At 34.9% G+C, this 22542-nt stretch overlaps 1 pseudogene; it reads left to right on the plus strand.

Annotated features, from left to right (window-relative positions):
• Positions 1-2714: 2714 nt before the first annotated feature.
• Positions 2715-22542, plus strand: part of LOC149564417 (receptor-like protein kinase THESEUS 1) — a 37238-nt pseudogene continuing 17410 nt past the window's right edge.

A 22542-nucleotide genomic window follows, 5' to 3' on the forward strand; every position in this document is an offset into this window, starting at 1 on the left:
GGATCACGTATGAGAATTCAATATTACATAGTTGACTACATATTTAGCAACAGGTAGGCTTCTTGCATGGTTGAATAACTTTGGCTTGCAAAATGTCAAACAATATTTGCACACATGATTTTCATTAAAATTTTAGCTTTTACAAAGTACAAAGAAAATATTCACAATTATAATATCCTATGCATAATTTTTATATGCAAAATATTTATTTCATACACTCGATCTAATGCAGGAGCATCCAGAGGTATAAGGGCATGTTGGAAATATAGATGAAGTAACTGAGAGGGGAGGGGTGAATCGGTTACCACAAAAACAAGTCCAAAACTCCCTTAGATGTCTAAAATGCTTATTTACTACTGATACTCAGTAAATAGTGTAGAAATACTTTAACTCAGTAGGTTAACTAGTTACTGTTCATCTAGCATTCAAAGTTATTAATATGCATGCAAAGATTAACTAAATGAACACAAGAGACACCAGATTTAATGTGGAAACCCAATATGGGAAAAACCACCAAGTAACTAGTCACCAATTTTCACTCTTTTGAACTGAGCCTTGTTAGGAGCCAACCCTGTTAAAGGTTACAATACACACTGTTAGGTGTGACCTTGTTAGAGGATTTAATCACCTTGTTAGGAGTGGCCTGGTTAGAGGTCTTTAGAAAAATTCAATTGAATAGTCACCTTGTTAGAGGATTTACAAAATGGCTATTAGACCAACTCTATAAAGAGATTTCTGAATTCACTATTACAATGATAAGAAAGCAACAATGAAATGACTTGAATGATATGCAACTTATCTTTTGCTGATTACAGATCTATGTTCTACTTTACTGAATCCCTACTGATCGAATACAACTTTGCAACACCTCCAGGATATCTAATCCTTCATCAGAATTCACTCATTATTCGCTTATTCTTTCTCACCCATATACTCACGCTTCCATTCACTTTTTCACATTCACATGCATTCTCTCTTTATTCCACAACTAGAACATCTATATATATACCTTTCAGATTTATCAAGTTAGCTCATATATAAGTTACAACAACTGAAAAACATTAGTCGACTACATTAATTCCATAAAATAATAAAATCCTTTGCTGGTCGACTCAGCTCAATAACCACTGTTCCAGAATGGTTTTCTAGTGTTAACCAAGTGAAGCTCGGTAAACACTACAAAAGTCCTTTGGAGACCGAGTGATCTTGGTTAGCACTAACCTTCATTTGCTGACCTTGTGAGCTCGGTAGAATTTAACATTTTGCCACATTTCCTTCGATGACCGAGTGAGCTCGACAGACACTAACTTTCTGTCATATTTCCTTTGATGACCGAGTGAGCTTGATAGACACTAACTTTCTGTCACATTTCCTTTGATGACTGAGTGAGCTCGGTAGAAGCTGTCTGATGACTAATATGACATTTGTGTAACATCAAAGACAAAATTCAATTAACAATTGTATCCAACAATCTCCCTCTTTGGCATTGATGGCAACACAACATGTCATAGCAAAATGAAATTTGGAAACAAGTCTAACAAGTCTTTTTCTTGTTAGAACAACTTTCTTTAGCAAATTCTCCCTCTTTCAGTAATCTCCCTCTATGAAGGAATTACATGGAAAACTCTTCTTTCAAACAAATTTTAGAAAGATATGATAGTAAAACTCTCCCTCTTTGACAAACATGCCAAAGATAACATACCTCAAATGAATTTTAATGTACCTTTAGTACTGATTCATATGCAATGATTTTAGTCTATGTTGCATCAACTGATAGATCTTCAACTTGGTATGCATTGATGCATCACTAAAACTTCATTTTAGTGAACTTCGGATAGGGGAGTGACCCCTAACTTACCTCTTAGATACAAGAATGCATCCTTAGGTAATGGCTTTGTGAATATGTCGACAATTTGGTCCTTTTTATGGACATATTCCAATTTGATCTCCTTGTTTTGCACCAATTCTCTAACAAAATGATATTTTATTGCAATGTGCTTGGTTTTGGAATGCATCACTGGATTCTTAGATATGTTGATTGCACTTGTATTATCGTAGAACATAACAACTGGTTCTTTGATTTTCATCTTCATGCCTTCCAACAACTATTTAAACCAAACAATATTAGAACAGTTTACTGCTGCAGCAACATACTCTACCTCTGCTGTAGATTGGGACGTACAATTTTGCTTTTTGCTTGTCCAAGAAACCAACCTCTTTCCTAGAAAGAATGCTCCTCCACTTGTACTTTTTTTGTCATCAAGGTTTCCTGCCTAATCAGCATCAGTAAACAATTTTAAATCGAGATTACCTCCAAATTTGTACCATAAACCATAATCTTCAGTTCCTTTCAAATATCTCATTATTCTTTTGATTTCCATCATGTGATTTTCTCTTGGTTTTTCTGAAAATCTCGCTACAATGCTGTAGGTGCACTTTTAGTACCCCTATTTCAAAATTTCAAAATTTGTTTGTCCTGGTCAGTTTTCCCATAAGTTGCCTGAACTCTCTTTAAACATGGAAGTTCAAATATCAGAGTTTAGATCGAGATCTATATCTACAGGTTCAAACTTTAGTTCAGGTGTTTGGTGATATTATTGTCAGCGTGTAAATGTGAAGGCAAAGGCCCTTATGATGATCATAATAGTTTTGAAACAAGTTGTCAGCGCTAAGGTTATTATGAATGAGGTGATTCAAATATTATTATGATGATCATGGTAGAAAATGTCTTAGCTCCTGCATGGTTGCCTCTTCCATTGCATGGAGGAAATTCTCATAGTATGGGCAGTAAAGTTTTAACGATATCCCATAAGAGTGGCACTAGGAGCTATGTGTCCTCTACACAATCAAACCTTGGTCGGTACTTCACATTTGCTAAAATTTAGGAAGCCACAAATAAATTTGATGAGAGTTTTCTTCTGGGTGTTGGTGGATTTGGCAAAGTATATCAAGGGCAGCTAGAAGATGGAACTAAAGTCGTTGTCAAGAGAGGTAATCCGAGATTTGAACAAGGTCTCACTGAATTTCAAATAGAGATTGAGATGTTGTCAAAGCTTCACCATCGTCATCTTGTATCTCTGATTGGTTATTGCAAGGAGTATTCTGAGATGATTCTTGTCTATGAATACATGGCCAATGGGCCTCTTCATAGTCATTTGCATGGCTCAAATCTCCCCCCACTTTCCTGGAAACAGAGGCTTGAAGTATGCATAGGATCTGCAAGGTGTCTTCCCTACCTTCATACTGGAGTAGCTCAAGGTATCATTCATCATGATGTCAAGACCACAAATATTCTACTTGACGAGAATCTGGTTTCCAAGGTGGCAAACTTTGACCTTTCAAAGACGGGACCCACTTTGGATTAGACACATGTAAGTACTATAGTAAAAGGTAATTTTGGGTATCTTGATCCTAAGTATTTTAGAAGGCAACAACTAACAGAGAAATTTGATGTATATTCATTTGGAGTGGTGTTGTTGGAGGTCCTATGTGCAAGACCGGCACTAAATCCAGTTCTTCCTAGAGAGCAAGTTAATATAGTAGAGTGGGCAATGCATTATCAAAAAAAGGGCATGCTTGATCAGATCATTGATTCTCATCTTGCTGGCACCATCAATCCAGGCTCTCTCAAAAAGTTTGGGGAGACGACTGAGAAGTGTTTGGAAGAACAAGGTATCGATAGGCTTGCCATAGGAGATGTTCTATGGAATCTGAAATATGCTTGTCAACTTCAAGAGACAATAATGAGGAATGATCCAGATGAGAATAGTACAAATCATATTGCAGAGATTCCTTTGCGATACACATAGCCTGAGCCTTTTGATAATAGCATCATTGATAGGGGTTACTGTGTGAGCGACATATGTACCTATCCAACTGCCTCTCTAGGAATGGCAGTGCCTAGTCCTCATATTGATTGTAGGAGCTTATATACACTAGCCAATTGAGAAGAAGCCATGGCACAAATAGTTCCAAAAGATAACATATTCAAATCTAAGGAGTGATAGAGATGTTAAGAGCCTGTGGGTCTATCTACAGTTGCACATATGCACGTGGATGGAAAATTGATTAGATTGCGCATCAACATATCTTCATTCACTTCAACATCTTATATATTGATGACACCCTAAGTGAAAGACATTATGTGGAAAATGAATAGGAACGATGCCAAGACCATACTCGAATTGAGGATCAGGTCGATCTCATCAAAAAAGAATCCATGCATAGTAATAATATAAATTAGAAGTTTCTTGATGAAATATGAGGGAGATATATGTTTAATGATAGCCGGCAGTTTGGAATTTTTTCGTAATTTCTAGGTTAGGAGAATGGCTCTAGATAGAAGGAACTGCCAATAGCCTATAGATACAACTGTTGAGATTTTCTAACAAGGTAGGAGTGGTGGACATTGTGGGAAGAACTGTTGAAAACCTTAAAGATGAAAGTGAACCTTACCGTCGGATGGTAATGGAGACAATTGAAAAGTTGGTTGTGAACTTGGGTGCTTCAGATATTGATGCTCGCTTGAAGGAATTATTGATTGATGGTATACTTTATGCTTTTCAAGAGTAGACCAGCAATGATGCAAATGTGATGTTGAATGGTTTTGGTGCCATAGTGAGGGAGCAGAGTTTGTACCTACTCAAGAATGGATGAGAATCTGCTTTGAACTGTTGGAGATGTTGAAAGCCCATAATAAGGGGATTCGAAGGGCAACAATGAATACATTTGGATACATTGCGAAGGCAATTGGACCACAAGATGTGCTTGCCAAAAGATGAGATTGAACATGTTGCTAAGGGAAATAGTTGATCAGTTCCATGCATGTTACAACAAGCTATTGAATTGTCAAAGAAAAATGTATTGGCAATTATAGGACAACAATCCTCTGTGATTGCTCATACTATTTATCACATAGCAGATGGACTTAGTGTGCCACTTTTATCATTTGGAGCAATTGATCCAAGTCTCTCTTCACTTCAGTACCCTTATTTTCTTCGTTTGACACATAATGATCTCTCATAGATGTCAGCAATAGCCAATGTAATTGGTTTCTTCAATTGGAGAGAGGTAATTGCAGTTTATGTAGATGATGACTATGGAAGAAATGGAATAACTGCTTTGGGTGATACACTTGGGAATAAAGCTAATATTGATAAGTAGGAGATGATTTCCACAGCTAGTCAAATTGTGATGTGAATATCAGGATTTAACTGTGTGATTTTGAGTCAAACTCGATGACTCGTGTTTCATGAGTAGTGATTCAACATGAATCCATCTCTCATGAGAATAAATGGAACACTTAGCACTCATTGGATCTAGGTGATGCTCACAGGGGTGAAGCACCAGGACTTCCCGAGAGGTCACCCATCCCAGTACTACTCCAGCTTGAGTGCACTTAACTACGGAGTTTCCTCTACAGTTAAACCCAAAGCTTGCAACCCCATTTGCAAAATCATCACCAAGTGTTGTGCCTTATGAACCATTCATTAGAAAGCCCCTTAAGCTCATCAATTGATAAGTAGGAGATGATTTCCACAGCTAGTCAAATTGTGATGTGAATATCAGGATTTAACTGTGTGATTTTGAGTCAAACTCGATGACTCATGTTTCATGAGTAGTGATTCAACATGAATCCATCTCTCATGAGAATAAATGGAACACTTAGCACTCATTGGATCTAGGTGATGCTCACAGAGGTGAAGCATTGGGACTTCTCGGGAGGTCACTCATCCCAGTACTACTCCAGCCTGAGCGCGCTTAACTATGGAGTTTCCTCCATAGTTAAACCCAAAGCTTGCAACCCCATTTGCAAAACCTTCACCAAGTGTTGTTCCTTATGAACCATTCATTAGAAAGCCCCTTAAGTAGGTTTAACTATGGAGGAAACTTCGTAGTTAAGCGCGCTTAGGCTAGAGTAGTACTAGGATGGGTGACCTCCTGGGAAGTCCCAATGCTTCACCCTTGTGAGCATCACCTAGATCCAACGAGTGCTAAGTGTTCCATTCATTATCATGAGAGATGGATTCATGTTGAATCACTACTCACGAAACATGAGTCATCGAGTTTGACTCAAAATCACATAGTTAAATCCTGATATTCACATCACAAAGCTAATATTGTTCATAAATATCAATTGCCTCCTGACATTTCTAGAAGTAGCCTGGGTGATAGCTTGAAAGATTTGGCTTTGATGACAACTAGAGTTTTTGTTGTTCATATGAATCTAGATGTCGTTCTAAAATTTTTCTCTGAAGTACACTACCTTCAAATGTTGAGCAATGGCTATGTATGGATAGCCATAGATTGGCTATCTTCTGCTTTGGATTCCCTTGAGCTTGATTCAAATACAATAAAATCACTACAAGGGCTCATTACTATGCAGTGACATATTCTCAATTCCTATCAGCAACATGATTTCTTGGTTAGATGGAATAATCTACAAAAAGTAGGAAATGTTGATTCAGGCCTCATTGTCTTTGGATTGTATGCTTATGATACAGTATGGGCAATTGCCTGTGCTATTGATACTTTTTTGGGAAAAGGAGGAAATACATCCTTTATAGATTATCCTTACCTATCCACTGCAAGTGGAAGTAATTTAGAGCTAGCAAAGCTTAAGTTCTTTAGAGGAAGTCCACAGTTGCTCAAAATATTATTGCAAACTAACATTACAGGCTTAACAAGTCAAGTTGAACTAGATGAAGGAGGCGATATGCTTTGTTCAACTTTTGAGATAATTAATATAGTTGGAAAGGATTTTTGCATAGTGAGCTACCGGTCAAATATATCAGGCTTATCTGTTATTCCTCCTGAGAAGACACGTGTTAGTTCAGAAAATAATACAGGTTCAAATAGAATGGTGTATGACATTATATGACCAGGTGATAGCAAACAGGTGCCTCAAGGCTAGACAATCCCAGAAAATGGTAGGAGGTTTTGAATTGGAGTTCCTTGGAAAGGGGAAGAATTTGAAATTTTGGTGAAAATAGAAGGCCATCAGCCAACAAGTGGATTAGATGAAAGTGACTAATCAACTCCTTAAAAGAAAGATTTATCTTGGTAACTGAAAAGTCACCGCCAAGAAGAGAGAAAGTGTTAAATATGTAATTCAATGACATTGATAAGGGTTCTTCTTTTCTGCAAGAGACAGAGAGTTGGAGTAGGGGGAAGGAACTTAGTTTACTTTGTTTTTGCATTTTCATTATGCATGTTAAGAGTTCGAGTTTTTGTAATAGATTGAGCATAAGTTGTGAGAAAATAAAATCTGAGTATTCTTATTTGTGATGTTCAAAGCAACAGGGATTTTATTCTGAATCAAAGCATTTAGTATTTCTCCTTTGATTATTATCAATCAGAGTATTGTTATTTTCAGTTTTGGGCATCATCTTCCATCTTGTGTTGAATAATGAATGGGTTGTAGATCAGAGTATTTGCGGACATTCCTATTACAAGAATTGGGATTATTTATCAGAGCATGAAGATTATTTAACATGTTCATTTCATTTTCCAATGCATTTCCATACATAGCATTCACATTGCATTGCCAATGTTGGGGAGTCATAGGAAGTGTGAATTCCTAGGGTTGGCTAGGTGTAGAACTGAATTCTCTACCTGAGTTAGTTCTGTCTAGGGCTGGCTTGGTTTTCCTCTTCTGTTCTTGGGTTAAGAACGTACCCAATTAGTTTAGGAACAAAAAAATTTATTGAAAATCATTGATAAGGGAGTTGTACCTTTCAATTCAAAGGAAATCTATCAACCTTATGATAGATTATCCAACTGTTATCAAATTATTTCTCACAAGTTCGGACATTTAAGAGTTACATTGGAAAGAACAATCTATTTACCAACAAATCCCAACTGCAAGGGCAATATCTGGCCTAGTATGAACTACATACTGCAACTTTCCAATCATAGATCTATACAAGGTTTGATCTACTTCTTTTGATTCATCTTCCTTGGTAAGTTTTAATCTAGTACACATAGGAGTCCCAACTGGTTTACAATCTTCCATACCAAACTTTTTCAATATCTCCTTGATGTATTTTGATTGATTGATATAGATACCATTTTTATTCTGTTGAATTTGAAGACCAACAAAGAATTTTATCTCACCAAACATAGAAATTTCAAATTCCTTGTTCATTTGTTCTAAAAAATTCTTTGCAAATATCATCATTTCTTGTGAAAATGGTATCATCTACAAATATTTTTGCCAAGACAATCTTATCATCTGGTCCTTCCTTTATAAATAAGCTACTTTTATCATTAGTTCTTTGAAAATTAATCTGAATAAGATAGTTATGCAATCTTTCATACCATGCTCTAGGGGCTTGTTTCAGACCATATAGTGCTTTGTGTAATTTGCAGACCATGTTTCTTTTATCTAGATCAACAAAACCTTTAGGTTGTTCAATGTAAACCTCTTCATCTAGTATACCATTGAGGAATGCTGACTTGACATCCATCTGATAAAATTTGAACCCTTTGTGAGCAGCATATGCAAGTAAAGTTCTGACTCCTTCTAGTCTTGCAATAGAAGCAAAAGTTTCTCCATAGTCTATTCCTTCTTCTTGAGCATATCCTTTGCATACTAATATAGCTTTGTTTTTTGATACCTTACCATCTTCAGTCAACTTGTTTCTAAATACCCACTTAGTTCCAATCACATTTTTATCTTTAGGCATGGGTACAAGAGTCCATGTCTTGTTTTTCTCTATCTGCTCTATTTCTTCATTCATAGCCTTGTTGGGTGATGCGACGCGCTCCCCTGCCCACAGGTGGTTAATTATGTGGTGTTTCATGTTCACTAACAGTCATGGCTTTTGGTGCAACGGCAAATGGGCCCCACAATTGGTATCAGAGCCTGGTTTTGGCCTGGTCATGGGTTCAAATCTCCCCGATGCCTTCCCGACCCGCGTAAGCACTTGGTATGCGCGTCGAGGGGGAGATTGTTGGGTGATGCGACGCGCTCCCCTGCCCACAGGTGGTTAATTATGTGGTGTTTCATGTTCACTAACAGTCATGGCTTTTGGTGCAACGGCAAATGGGCCCCACAAGCCTCAATCCAACTATCATTTCATAAAGCATCTTTGATATTTCTAGGTTCAAAATCAGCAAGTAAACAAGTACCTTTCAACTTATTTCTTTTCATGGTTCCTTCATATTTTTCTCCAATGATCTGATTTGATGAATGATGTCTCCTGACATATTTTGCTAATATAGGTTCTTTGCCTTTTGAATGAATTTTATTGTTATCCTTTTGCATTTCAACTTCAGGTTCTAGTTGTTCTGGCTCGATAGATATTGGCTCAGGTCCTTCAGACTCGGTAGACATTTGCTCGATAGCATCTGAGTGTAACTCATGTTGTTGTAGCTCGGTTCGAACTTCCTGTAAATCGGTTACTGATGACTCAGGAGTAGAAGATTCCTGATTGATTGGTACTGTACAATGTTCAATGAAAACAAACCTTCTATAATCTTCTGGTTCCTTTTTGCTTTCTTCTTCAGTCCTTTTTGCAAACTCATCAACTTTCACATGTGCACTTTCTATGACTTTCTTAGTTGACAAGTTCAAACATCTATATGCTTTACTTTTGCAAGAATATCCCAAAAATATTCCTTCATCACTTTTCACATCAAATTTGCCTTTTCTAGATTCTTTAAAAATGTAGCATTTACTTCCAAACACTTTTAGATAAATTACATTAGGTTTATAGCCATACCATAGCTCATAGGGAGTTTTGAATGAGTCCCTTTTTAGTTGTACTTGGTTCAGGGTATGAACTACAGTGCTGATAGCTTCCTTCCAGTATTTGATAACAATGCCTTTTTCAATCATTAAGGTTCTTGCACAAGCCATGATAGATCTGTTCCTCCTTTCAGCTATTCCATTTTGTTTAGGAGTTCCAGGGGCTGACACCTGTCTTTTGAGTCATCTTTCAATACAAAAGTTATTGAACTCATGTTAAATGAATTCTCCACCTCTGTCTAACCTCAAGCATTTCAATCTTTTCCCTATTTCCTTTTCTACTCTGGCCAAATACCATTTGAATTTCTCAAATGCTTCTGATTTGTTCCTTAGATACATGACAATCATCATTCTTGAGTAATCATCAACAAAAAGAATGAAGAAATTTTCTCCAGTATAGCTTTCAATTCCAATGGGTCCACATAATATATCTTCAGACTAATAGTTTTTACTTTTAAAGCTAGTCTTTCCCATTTTACCAATCTGACAATTCTTGCATAGACCGACCTCAGGTTTCTTTATGTTAGAAATGCCTCTTACTTTCTTGAATTTTCTTATCTTCACCAAATTATCAAAATTGACATGACACAACCTTTTATGCCATAACCAACTTTCTTCAACTTGAGCAATAAAACATGAACATTCACCAATTTCAAGATAAAATAAGTTACCTTTTGTTTGAGTGCCTGATCCAATCAGTTTTCCTTTGTTATCTAGCAATCTTGCTTTTCCATGCATGAATTCTACTTTGAATCCATTATTCAGTAGTTGTGCCACACTCAAAAAATTATGCTTTAGTCCTTTTACCCAATAGGCATTATCACATATGAGTTCTTTGGTTAGAGAGATTCTTCCTCTTCCTTTTATACAACAAGGTTCATTGTTACCAAATCTTACACTGCCACCATCATATTCTTCAAAATATTCAAACTTAGTTTTATCACCAGTCATGTGATGAGAACAACCACTATCTATGATCCATGTATCATTTTTTCTCATATGAGAGATGAGTGCCATTTCCTCATCATTATTAGACTCATCTTTCACAACAATGTAGACAATTTCATCTTCTTCTTCATCATTAGAATCATTAAAATCTTTAGCCATAAAACATGTTTTCTTACCTTTGTCTTTGAAGGATTTGAAGTCTTTCTTGCCATTGTACTTGTAATCTTTCTTCTCATCTTTGTTCTGCTTGTTTGGGAACCTAGTAGCAATATGATCAATTTCTTCACATGAAAAAAAAATTAGAGGAACTTTACCTTTATATTTTCCTCTGCCTCTAGAATATTTCCTTGCTAATAGAGCTTCAATCACTTCAAGATCACTATCTGAACTTTGGTCTGATTCATCTTCACTTTCTGGCTGGGATTCCTTTTTCTTTTTTCTTTTCTCCTTGAGTGAAAGCTTGGCTTCAAATGCTGATTCAATGTTTTTGGAAGCTGGAACATAGTTGTCAAAGTTGTCTAGTTCAAATGCAGTTAATCTTCCAACTATGGCCTCTAGATTTATCTTATGATTTGCTTCACATCTTCTTTCTTGAATTGCAGAGACTCTAATTGCATAGATTGGTAGTAATGTTCTAAGAACTTTACTTATAACTGTCTCTTCATTGATATCTCCTCCAGATGCTTTGATTGCACTGACACATCCTTTAACTCTTTCAACATATTTGGCAATGTTTTCATCCTCTCTCATTTTCATTTGGTCAAACTGTCCTCTCAAACTTTCTGCTTTGGTTCTTCTCACATTATCATCTCCTCCATAGATTTATTTCAACTTGTACCACATTTCAAAGTCAGTTTTGCAATCCTTGATGTCATCAAATTTTTCATAACTTAGAGAAAATGCTATATCTATCATCATAATGTTGTGAGTCTTCTTTTTAGCAATATCATTGATAGATAGTGTACTAGCAGGTTCTGCATATTTTTCATCAAGGTACTTTAGTCCTGTATCACCAATGGATGCTAGGTGAAGTCTCATCAGTCCTTGCCATGCAGAGAAGTTGTTCCTGTTAAGTCTAAGAATTTCCCTTTTGTAAGACATCCTGATCTTTAGCTTAGATCCTCGAAATCTTTTCCTGAAAGCACCAAAAAGCTCTGATACCAATTGTTGGAAATATAGATGAAGTAACTGAGAGGGGAGGGGTGAATCAGTTACCACAAAAACAAGTTCAAAAACCCCTTAGATGTCTAAAATTCTTATTTACTATTGATACTCGATAAATAGTGGAGAATACTTTAACTTGGTAAGTTAACTAGTTACTGTTCATCTAGCATTCAAAGTTATTAATATGCATGCAAAGATTAACTAAATGAACACAAGAGACACCAGATTTAATGTGGAAACCCAATATGGGAAAAACCACCAAGTAACTAGTCACCAATTTTCACTCTTCTGAAGTGAGCCCTATTAGGAGCCAACCCTGTTAAAGGTTACAATACACATTGTTAGGTGTGACCTTGTTAGAGGATTTAATCACCTTGTTAGGAGTGGCCTGGTTAGAGGTCTTTAGAACAATTCAACTAAATTGTCACCTTGTTAGAGGATTTAAAAAATGGCTGTTAGACCAACTCTATAAAGAGATTTCTGAATTCACTGTTACAATGATAAGAAAGAAACAATGAAATGACTTGAATGATATGCAACTTATCTTTTGCTGATTACAAATCTATGTTCTACTTTACTGAATCCTTACTGATCAAATACAACTTTGTAGCACCTCTAGGATATCTAATCCTTCATCAAAATTCGTTCATTACTTGCTTATTCCTTTCTCACCCATATACTTGTGCTTCCATTCTCTTTTTCACATTCACATGCATTCTCTCTTTATTCCACAACTAGAACATCTATATATATACCTTTCAAATTTATCAATTCGGCTCATATATAAGTTACAACAACTGAAAAACATCAGTCAACTACATTAATTCCATAAAATAATAAAATCCTTCGCTGGCCAACTCAAATCTGTAACCACTCTTCCAGAATGGTTTTTTAGTGTTAACCAAGTGAAGCTCGTTAAACACTACAAAAGTCCTTTGGAGACCGAGCGATCTTGATTAGCATTGACCTTCATTTGCTGACCTTGTGAGCTCGATAGAAGTTAATTTTCTACCACATTTCTTTCGATGACTGAATGAGCTCGGTAGACACTAACTTTCTATGACATTTCCTTTGATGACCGAGTGAGCTCGGTAGACACTAACTTTTTGTCACATTTCCTTTGATGACCAAGTGAGCTCGGTAGAAGCTGTCTGATGACTGATATGACATTTGTGTAACATCAAAGACAACATTCAATTAACAATTGTATCCAACAGGGCATTCCTGTGTCACCCAAAAAAATGTACTTAGACTTAGTTTTTGTTTCATGTATTTTCATTTCTGGATACCCATTTGGGTCAAATAAAGGTTCCAATTCTCATAGTTCCAATATTAGTGTTTTGGGTTAGAGTTTTTTATCACCTTGAGATATGTGTAAATGCTAAAAAAATAGGAGTATGTAATTGAGCCATCATTTTGGTAAATTAGAGGGTGTAAATTGGTCAGATGATTTTTATTGTAATTTAGAGCATTCCAAAAAAAGAATTAGGTCAAAAGGCCCCACAGTTTGAAAGTTATCACAGTTTTTCAATTTCTAGAGACATCCTAAGAATGCTTCAAAGTTAGTTAGGGGCATTAAATGACCTTGTACAGGACCAAAAAGTGGGGAATGATTGAAGCTTGTACATAGGGCTATAGAGCACTTTGAGAGCTTTCCAAAAATGTAAACGGTTCATCAATTAGAGCTACGGTTCAAAATTTATGCCTCCCGAAAGTTCGGTTACCATTTCTGGATTCTTTTAGTTTTGCGCCAACTTCTAATGTGACTTATGGAGCCTTCTATTTGGTCAGTGGATGCCAACTAGCACTTTCTAGACTGTATTCCTAATCCTTAACCCTTTGGGGTCTATTTAAGAACATTTTTGGAATTGTAAAAGGTAGTTCGGAGTGGAGTTTGAGAGGATGTACTAAAAAGAGAAATTATCTCCAAATTTATACTATTGTAAGCCCTTAGGGCATGTTTTGAAGTTTATTTTCTCTGTACTAAATGTATTAGCATATTTACATAGTTAATAAAGTTTTCTCCTTTCCTATTGTGTCCATTCTGTGCTTGGGTTGTGTCCCCATCATGATCTTTTTTGTGCTACACTTTTGGTAAAACAACATTTAGAACTATAATTTCATCCTTAATCAAAGTGAACTCTATTTTTCCATCTACAAGACTACAATGAAACTAGATTTGATATTATAAAACAATTTTGCATGATAGAGTTATAATTTATAGTCTAGTCCCATCAAGCCATGCATATATCTAAATAGCCCTAATTAATCTTTGTCATGTTGTCATTTCAAAAATTTGCAAGTCAAATTTAATTCTAGTACCATTGCATATAGATCTCAATAATGTCAAATTTAAGTAATGCTTAATTTTTAAATTTATTTTGTTTTCATTGTATAGTGTAATTTCCCTTACTTTATTCGGTGGACCAAATCACTTGTATACTACCTTAGTTTTCTTATCGGTAATAGTAGTATTTTATTACTACCTTAGTTTTTTTAATCACTAATAGTAGTATCTTGTTAATATTCCAAAAATATTTGTACATTTATTTGCATGACATTTTTCTTTGAAACTACCATAGTCACTCCAACCCTTCTCACAAAGACATTAACAACCATTTCTTAAATATACTATAATTCACAAGTAATTTGATAAATTCATACTAACTTTGACTAGGGACATCAAATTTCTATAGACATGGATTTTTAGCCTTTGCATATCTATTAAATTTTAAACATTTTAGACCTCCTTCTTGTATCCATCAAAAAAATGTCATTCTCCATCTACATTCTGTTACTCTTAACCTTATCATACCAATATCTCATTCATTTGCAACCCAATCCTCTATCCTTCAAAAAATCCCAAAGGAGTCAACCCATTTTGTCATCTTGCATTTTCCTATTAATCAACATCTTTTGCACCACCTCATTTCCCTTCTTAAAATATAATATTTAAAATTATTGCAAAAACACCAAAGTTTTTACTGCCACCACTTACAATGACATCCACTTTCCCACTCCTCCACTTGATTTCACTTGATTTCAGAAGGCCAAAAAATATTTACCTTAAACTTTCAATACCTACCCAATTATGGCTCCCCAACATTTATTGTCATGTGTCCTCCTCAGTTTCTCCTTTGTCATGAAATTGGTGATACAAAGATATAGGATTTTATCTTCATAATCCTCTCATGGATTACAAACTTAGTCTTTTATTTTACACAACTAATGTTGATGAAGTAAAGATGAGATTGCTGGATAGAAGTAAAGCTAATGAATATGAAAGTTAGAATAGAGCTATAAAGCACATGTGAAAGAGTCATATCAGTTATTATATTGTCATTGATGTCAAGCTATTTGATTTTACTAATTCATGTAAGTTGAAATCATTTGAGGGATGTGATTTTGGATAAAGAAATTGACGAAAAAATATGAAGATGAGTAAAAGAAAGTGTGGCTAAGTATGTGAACCTAAATGGGAAATTGATAAATCAATCAATGATAGTATAATGGTGGTTTAATTATTTTACGTGATTTATGAAGTGTTAAGATCATGCATAAGCAAGTTAGTTTAGTTGGTAAGAGAAGGAATAAAGTTGGAGAGTGAAATGATAAGGTACACCAAGCTAGACATGTTGATCAATAAATGAAGATGATGAAAGGTGAAATAAGTAAGACAACTATAATCAAGAAAGTCTAGTATTAACTAAGAAAGAATAGTATTGATAAGTAGGAGTAATCACCTAGATCCAATGAGTGCCAAGTGCTCCATTTATTCTCATGAGAGAGGGACTCATGTTGAATCACTACTCATGAAACATGGGTCAATGAGTTTGACTTAAAATCACATAGTTAAATCCTGATAGCAATATCACAAGAATACATTTGACCGAGAAGGAGTGTTATCAAGCATATCTAGTGTTAACTAAGCATCTAGTATTAATCAAGTATGGAGAAGGTCAGTTAAAGAAGAACACCATTTAGTATTTATAAAGAACATTTTGTCAGTAATTTATTAAGGGATGACATAAAGTGAAGACCAAGACTATTCTAGAAGATACTAAGATAAGGATGAAGTTTATTAAAGAGATCTATAGCTGGAGAAATTCAAAGGAGATTTGATTGCAAAGGTTTAAGAATAATTTTGAGATCCAAGAAAAGGCAAAGGTTTCAAGAAGAAGATACACTTGGAAAGATTCATAACCTAGCATAGATACAATAAAATTGAGATACTGTGGAGGAGATTAATTCATGATAACCCTAACTTATTTGATGAAGCAATAAAAATTAATCTATTTAAGGAGGAGACAAGGATGAAAATGTTGTCTATTCAAAGAATAGAAAAGTGGATGCCAAGGAGATGAAGGAGATCCTACTGAGAAGATCAAAAGTTCAAGTTAGAGTGAAGTGATGATAAGCCTCTTGTTTTTCCACCCAACCATGTGGAACCATAAGAAACCACTCACCCAAGCTAGGAGACAAAACTCCAATCAACCTAGACTCTAGGGTAGTTCGAGTGTTATACCAAAAATCAAGTACAAGGGTAACATAAGGTCCCACAAAAGAATAAAGCCCAAAATGAAATCATAAAGAAAAATGAAAACTAGAGGCACTCTATTAAATCAAATCTAGGTGAGTGTCATCATACATTCCCACAATGTTGGGATCATTCCCCTATGCCAAGGACCATCCTAACACATAGAATATTCTTTTTTTGGGTACTCCAACAAGATATAAATGGTCTAGTAATGTTGGGGTCCTTTCCTTGAGTTAGGGACCATATTCTGCATAGATTGTCCCCTCTCTATGTACTTCAACAATACTCATACTTAATATTTATTAATGTGTGAAACCCATACCCAAGCCTTTCATTTTATTATATTATCACTTATTATCTAACTCACATATGGAGTCAACCTATGCAGGGCACTGGTCTCTAGGAATAGGATCCTCTGATAGCCATTTTTGGGCCTGAGTACCTATGGTGAGCTACTCACATATGGTTTCCTACTCTACTCCAAAACCAAAATACAAGCCATACAAAGTCACGCAAGTCAAGGTATCTCAACCAAGCAAGACAATTGACTGCGAGATATCAAAATGGTAAAATTGCACATATGTTCCTTATAACCACACATTTGTTTAATGTTGATGCACATTAATTCAATATAACTGTGCCCCCATTCAATACCGACACATATGTCAAGCAAAACTACACATTTCTTCAATATAATCATGCATATATCAAGAATAATTACACATTTGTTCAATATAACCATACATTTTCTCAATATAACTAGGTATTTATTAGGTAGTGCTACATTTATACTGATAGGTGGAAAAAAGGGGTTAAATGCAGGGTTGCACATATGCTTAGTATAAGTGGACATATGTGGAATCTTCCTCCACATTCATTCCAAATAACTTAGACAAATATAAAGAAGGCTATGGATTGAGTTTTGAGACTTGTTGGGATAGAGGAGGATTTTTCAGTATCCCCTGGACTGAGATCCCAAGCTAAAATCCTCACAACCATTCCTATTAAAGGAATTCAATTCCTAGCATCCCCATTAAACATAACTCCCACACAATGACTCCACCATAGACAATCATGGGATATAGTCACACTCAATTACATCACAATATATATATATATATATATATATATATATATATATATATATATATATATATATATATATATATATATATATAAAATCTATTTGATTTGATCTTTATCATCCTAAGTTATTGCATAAAATAAAATGGAGTATCAAGACCTACTTATTTTCTTGAGCTAGTATGAAATCGGGATTGAGTTTGTGAAAGCAGAAATCTTCCAGCCTTAATCCTAGTGTTTGTATCCTTGCCATCCTTAGTCTTGGTTTCCTCTGAGTTTGTATAGGTAATGATCTTAAAAAATGTACATTTGACTATAGTTTTTTCCTTCATAATTATCTATATTTTATTTTTATACTTTACCTTATTTATAGAAAGAAAATCTCATTTCTGAAAGGTTATGTCTTTTGTAGCTAATACCCTCTCTAAGTTTTGATTAAATAAAACCACTTTTAATTAAAATTTATTTTTATTTTGTGCAACTTTGTGTTTGGGCTCAATGAGGATCACTTCTAAACCCCTCACAACAAATACATCATCGATGCCTCCCCTAACATCTACAAAGCCCTAAGAATCCACAACCCCAACAACATTGGCTAGATGAGCGTCACCTAGTCCTAAGCATAACTTGACACACACTGTCATTTGTTATTCATGAAACCCTTCTTCTCCCTCCATATCATATCCTTTGTTCATGTAGATCGAATGCTTCATTGCAATCACACTTTAAAGTTGGTTTTACTAGATTTTTCTTCCCAATTCTAACTCTTTGTTTTGCTACTTGGGTTGTTTCTACTTGCATCTCTATCTTTTATTTCTTAAAAGTTCTCAAGCTATTCATCTAAATTAAAAACTATAAATACTACTATGAGTTTGACCATCATTTAGTTGAATTAATTGCACCTAGGATGGCTACGTTCGTGATTATATGAGTACAACATGTAAGGTATGATCTTGATATAGCTTATACTTTGTCTTTTACTCCTTTCCTTTTGTTTGTCTTTTCTCAATGATGGCTTCAAATTTTTACCTTGTCCATCCATCTTCCCCACTTCTTCCCTTCTCGGTTCATGTATTTTTTATACGCATACTTGACTAGTTGTGCCTTTTGGATGGTAGCTTGAGGTTATCAAATTGAATAGTTTACATTTTGTAATTATGATATATATGAATATATATAAATTATAATTATTTACCTTTTACTTTTGCACTATTCTATTATATTTTTATTATCATATTGTAATTATAATATATTTAAGATTATATTATAATTATATGAACTCTATTTCAAATATATCAACTGTTTATTTCAATATCATTTAATTATTTGACCCTTTATTATTTATTTATTATTAAATTATATTCAAAAAATGGGGATATCAGAGTCCATCCCACCCTAAATTGTTTTTCCTCAAGCAATCTAAAAATGTAAATGTAATTAATGACCTTGAAACAAAAATTTCATTTTGAAGTAAGAATAGCAATACAAATTTACCAAATTTGAGAAATCATAATATTTTATTTAAAATATAAAGAATAAGGAAGAAAACTTATCTTAGTATTCCCATGAGTAAGGAAACTTGCAACAAATAATATAATCGTTTCCACATAAACCGTAATAGATATGAAATAAATATGCAACTACAATCCACATGCAAGAGAATAGACAATATACATGTACAAAAATGTGACACAAGATATACCCTGGGAAACCCTCATCGAGGGAAAAACCTAGCCTCCAAAAGCATTCATCACCATGTATTATTTAGCCAAAAATACCATTGCAATACAACCATGGAAGCCTTGAAAGCCATAACCACTACTAAGGAATCCATGTGAACAAGCATGAATCCACACATCCCATGCCATGGTTCCAACCTTCACAAATGCTCTCTTGGCTAACCTATCAAGTCCTTTTCTGCTCGACTCTTTCTCTTTTTACTTTCTATCTTGTCTTTGTCTCACATACAACAACTACTCTTGCGGCTACTTATATAGTAGCAAGTCTCACAAAACTACCAAGTGGTATTACATAAACCATGTGCTACCCAACACATTGACCCCACATCTAATATTGAAAATTTAATTATTTTCTTGAATATTAAATAATTACATCAAGTATTATCACAATGTTACAATACAACTCATCATGTCTATCCTATGAGAAGATTTACATGTTGCATGTCCATCTAGGTGTAACATTACATAATAAAATAAAATAATATAACAATATTGTGCAATGTGTGCAACACCCATAATCTTAACAATCTCCCTCTTGTTGTATACATTGAATAGGGTCAAACTATAGTCACATAAATGAACAAGGTAATAATCCCTCACAACACATCTACCATCATGGTTCAAAGTAGACCAAGTGCTCCATCGTGGTGCCCACAAAAAAATCAAAGTATCTAGCTTCAGAAACATGAATGAAGCCACCTTCTATTATGCCACTGTCACTGGACATACATAGAAGTCATCCAAAGAGAAATCCACCCAACCTATCACATTAAAAGATCAAAAAATCATGTACCAATTAAAATGCCAAGCACAAAAACTTGATCCAAAGGTAGTCACATATATCTGTTGTTGTCAAAATATCTATAGCTGAAATAGCACCCATGATAAGTGCAAAGCCATCCAACTACCCATGCCTCCAAAGGTATGCCATGTGAATCTCACATCATCAACATATCCAATCTATAACCTGCAATCACAAGCCTCAAGAGTAATACCTACCACATATATACTATGAAGCTCTCACTACAAAAGATAATTTCAAATATATAATTAATCCACTCACATTATCTCAAAGAAGTGAATCCATGTAGTATGAAGGACATCCACAATACATAAACCAATAATTTGTAAGGACAACTCTCATAAGAAATATCCAACAATCTCTCGAGCTCTCCACAACTAATAGAGGAAAGAGATAAAGGAATAACCATGTCATATCTCACATTAAATACATGAGCACAAACCAGTGATCATAATCTCTAACCAATCTCAAATCCAATGTAAGTAAAACTGAATATCCAAGAAGATAACCAAGACCAAAGAGAAACCATTTGCAAATCATAACCTAAATCATGTCCTTCTACACACACCTCTAGATGTAAATTGTGAATATATGATTTCCTCCATAAAACTCAAACAAGATGCCTCAACAACACCTAAACCATACCATATAACTAATCATGGATGTGAGCATCTCACAAGATGATAAAACTTATAAATTAATCCTAAATCAACGAAAAACCATTCCTAATCAAAGGAACATGCCCAATATAAAACCATCTCTCAAATTCAACCAACATAAAACACATGCACAAGGAGATAACCAATACTAAATCATCTCTCAAATGAACCCTCCAAAACTAACTCATGTACTATAGGTAAAGATCCATATCCATGAAAGAAAAACATAAACATAATGCACATGAGAGAAACAATGAGCTACACCTCTCAAGTAGAAAACCACCGAGTAGACCAAGAGTGGGGAATGAGAATGCTTATCAAGATATCCAAGTCTCCAACTAAGACTCAACAAAGAATAATCTCCTCTCAAGTCCATATTAGGTGAATGCCCCTCGGTCTTCCTGCTAAAACTATGAACTGTCCCAACAAATACTTCTCTAATCTAAGAAAAATCAACATCACCACCATCTCTAAGTATCATTGAGCACCTGTAACCAATCAATCCATTCCAAATCCAAATGCAACATAGAAATATCATGAAGTATCCAACTTATGATCAATATACTCAATACAAAGAAACTAAACCAAGATCAGTGTCAAAATTCCAAGCATGGCCTTAGGAACATAAACATGACAATGTGATTTAACCATCTCAATAGAGGCAATATGCTACATATGAACATACTATAACATTTTAAAACTATAAACATGTATCAAGAGTATACCATGACATAATCATGAAACCATCCTCACAACAAGGATAACATGTCAAATGAAAGCATAAACCACACCTTTACCAAGAAACCTATTAGTCCTCAAGATGAAACCGTCTCCACACACCATGAAGAAAAACTATCTCCACATACCAAAGAACCATCTCCACACACCATGAAGATAACAAGTACACTATGCAAATATCAAAGACACTTCTACAACAACATGATCTAAGACAAACCTCCAATATCTACAAACTCTCAATCATTATATCAATGCCAACAATTCTCATTCAACCATGGTAGCGAGTCACCTATGACATCATATAAATCAATCTCCTGCATGAAGATCCTTTGAGTCTACACTCACACAACCCAAGTGTCAGTAACAAGTGAAACCAAGATCTCCAAACCCAAGAAGATACAAGCCAAAGCAGGAACTAATCTTGTACTATCACCCCATCACTACCACAAGCTCCTACTAAACTCTGTATCCAAGCTATCCATGACAAGATGATAAAAAACTATTATCTAACCATTGGAATCAACCAAGGCATGAAACTATCAAAGAACTCTAAGTGCACATCATGAGCTCCTCAAAGGAAACTAAATAACCATGATCCTCAAACTAGAAGATATAGGAAAATGAGAAAATTAGGAATCCAAACCAATAAACATCAAGGATGTACCTTGTATATCCAATAATGACATGCCAAAATCTATGATGCCATGATCACATCCATGAATTGAGCAACTAACTCTTAAATTGTCTAACCTGTCAGCATAAAATAGTTAACCACAATTCTTCACATGACTATACCTAGTAACAACATCTCATCCCTTCTACATGAAAAAAAAATGGAAAATCATGTGACTTAGGGTATAGACATCCCAAATCCAATCCATCAATTTGAATATGCATAAAAAATAAAAGATCAATGGGCAAAGACAACGCATGACCAAGTCATAAATGCAACTAGTAACTATAGACCACTTACAACATTGTACAACTTGTAGACCTAATGAGTCATCATACATGTCTAAACCAAACACTGATAACCATATCATCATTAGAACAATATGAAATATAAAGTGAGTATACAATGACATCAAATCCATATCTCCAAAATATACAATGTCATAAAA

Source organism: Cupressus sempervirens, chromosome 3, assembly GCF_028749045.1.
Source record: "Cupressus sempervirens isolate cs-2001-9-10 chromosome 3, ASM2874904v1, whole genome shotgun sequence".
Lineage (NCBI taxonomy): Eukaryota > Viridiplantae > Streptophyta > Pinopsida > Cupressales > Cupressaceae > Cupressus > Cupressus sempervirens.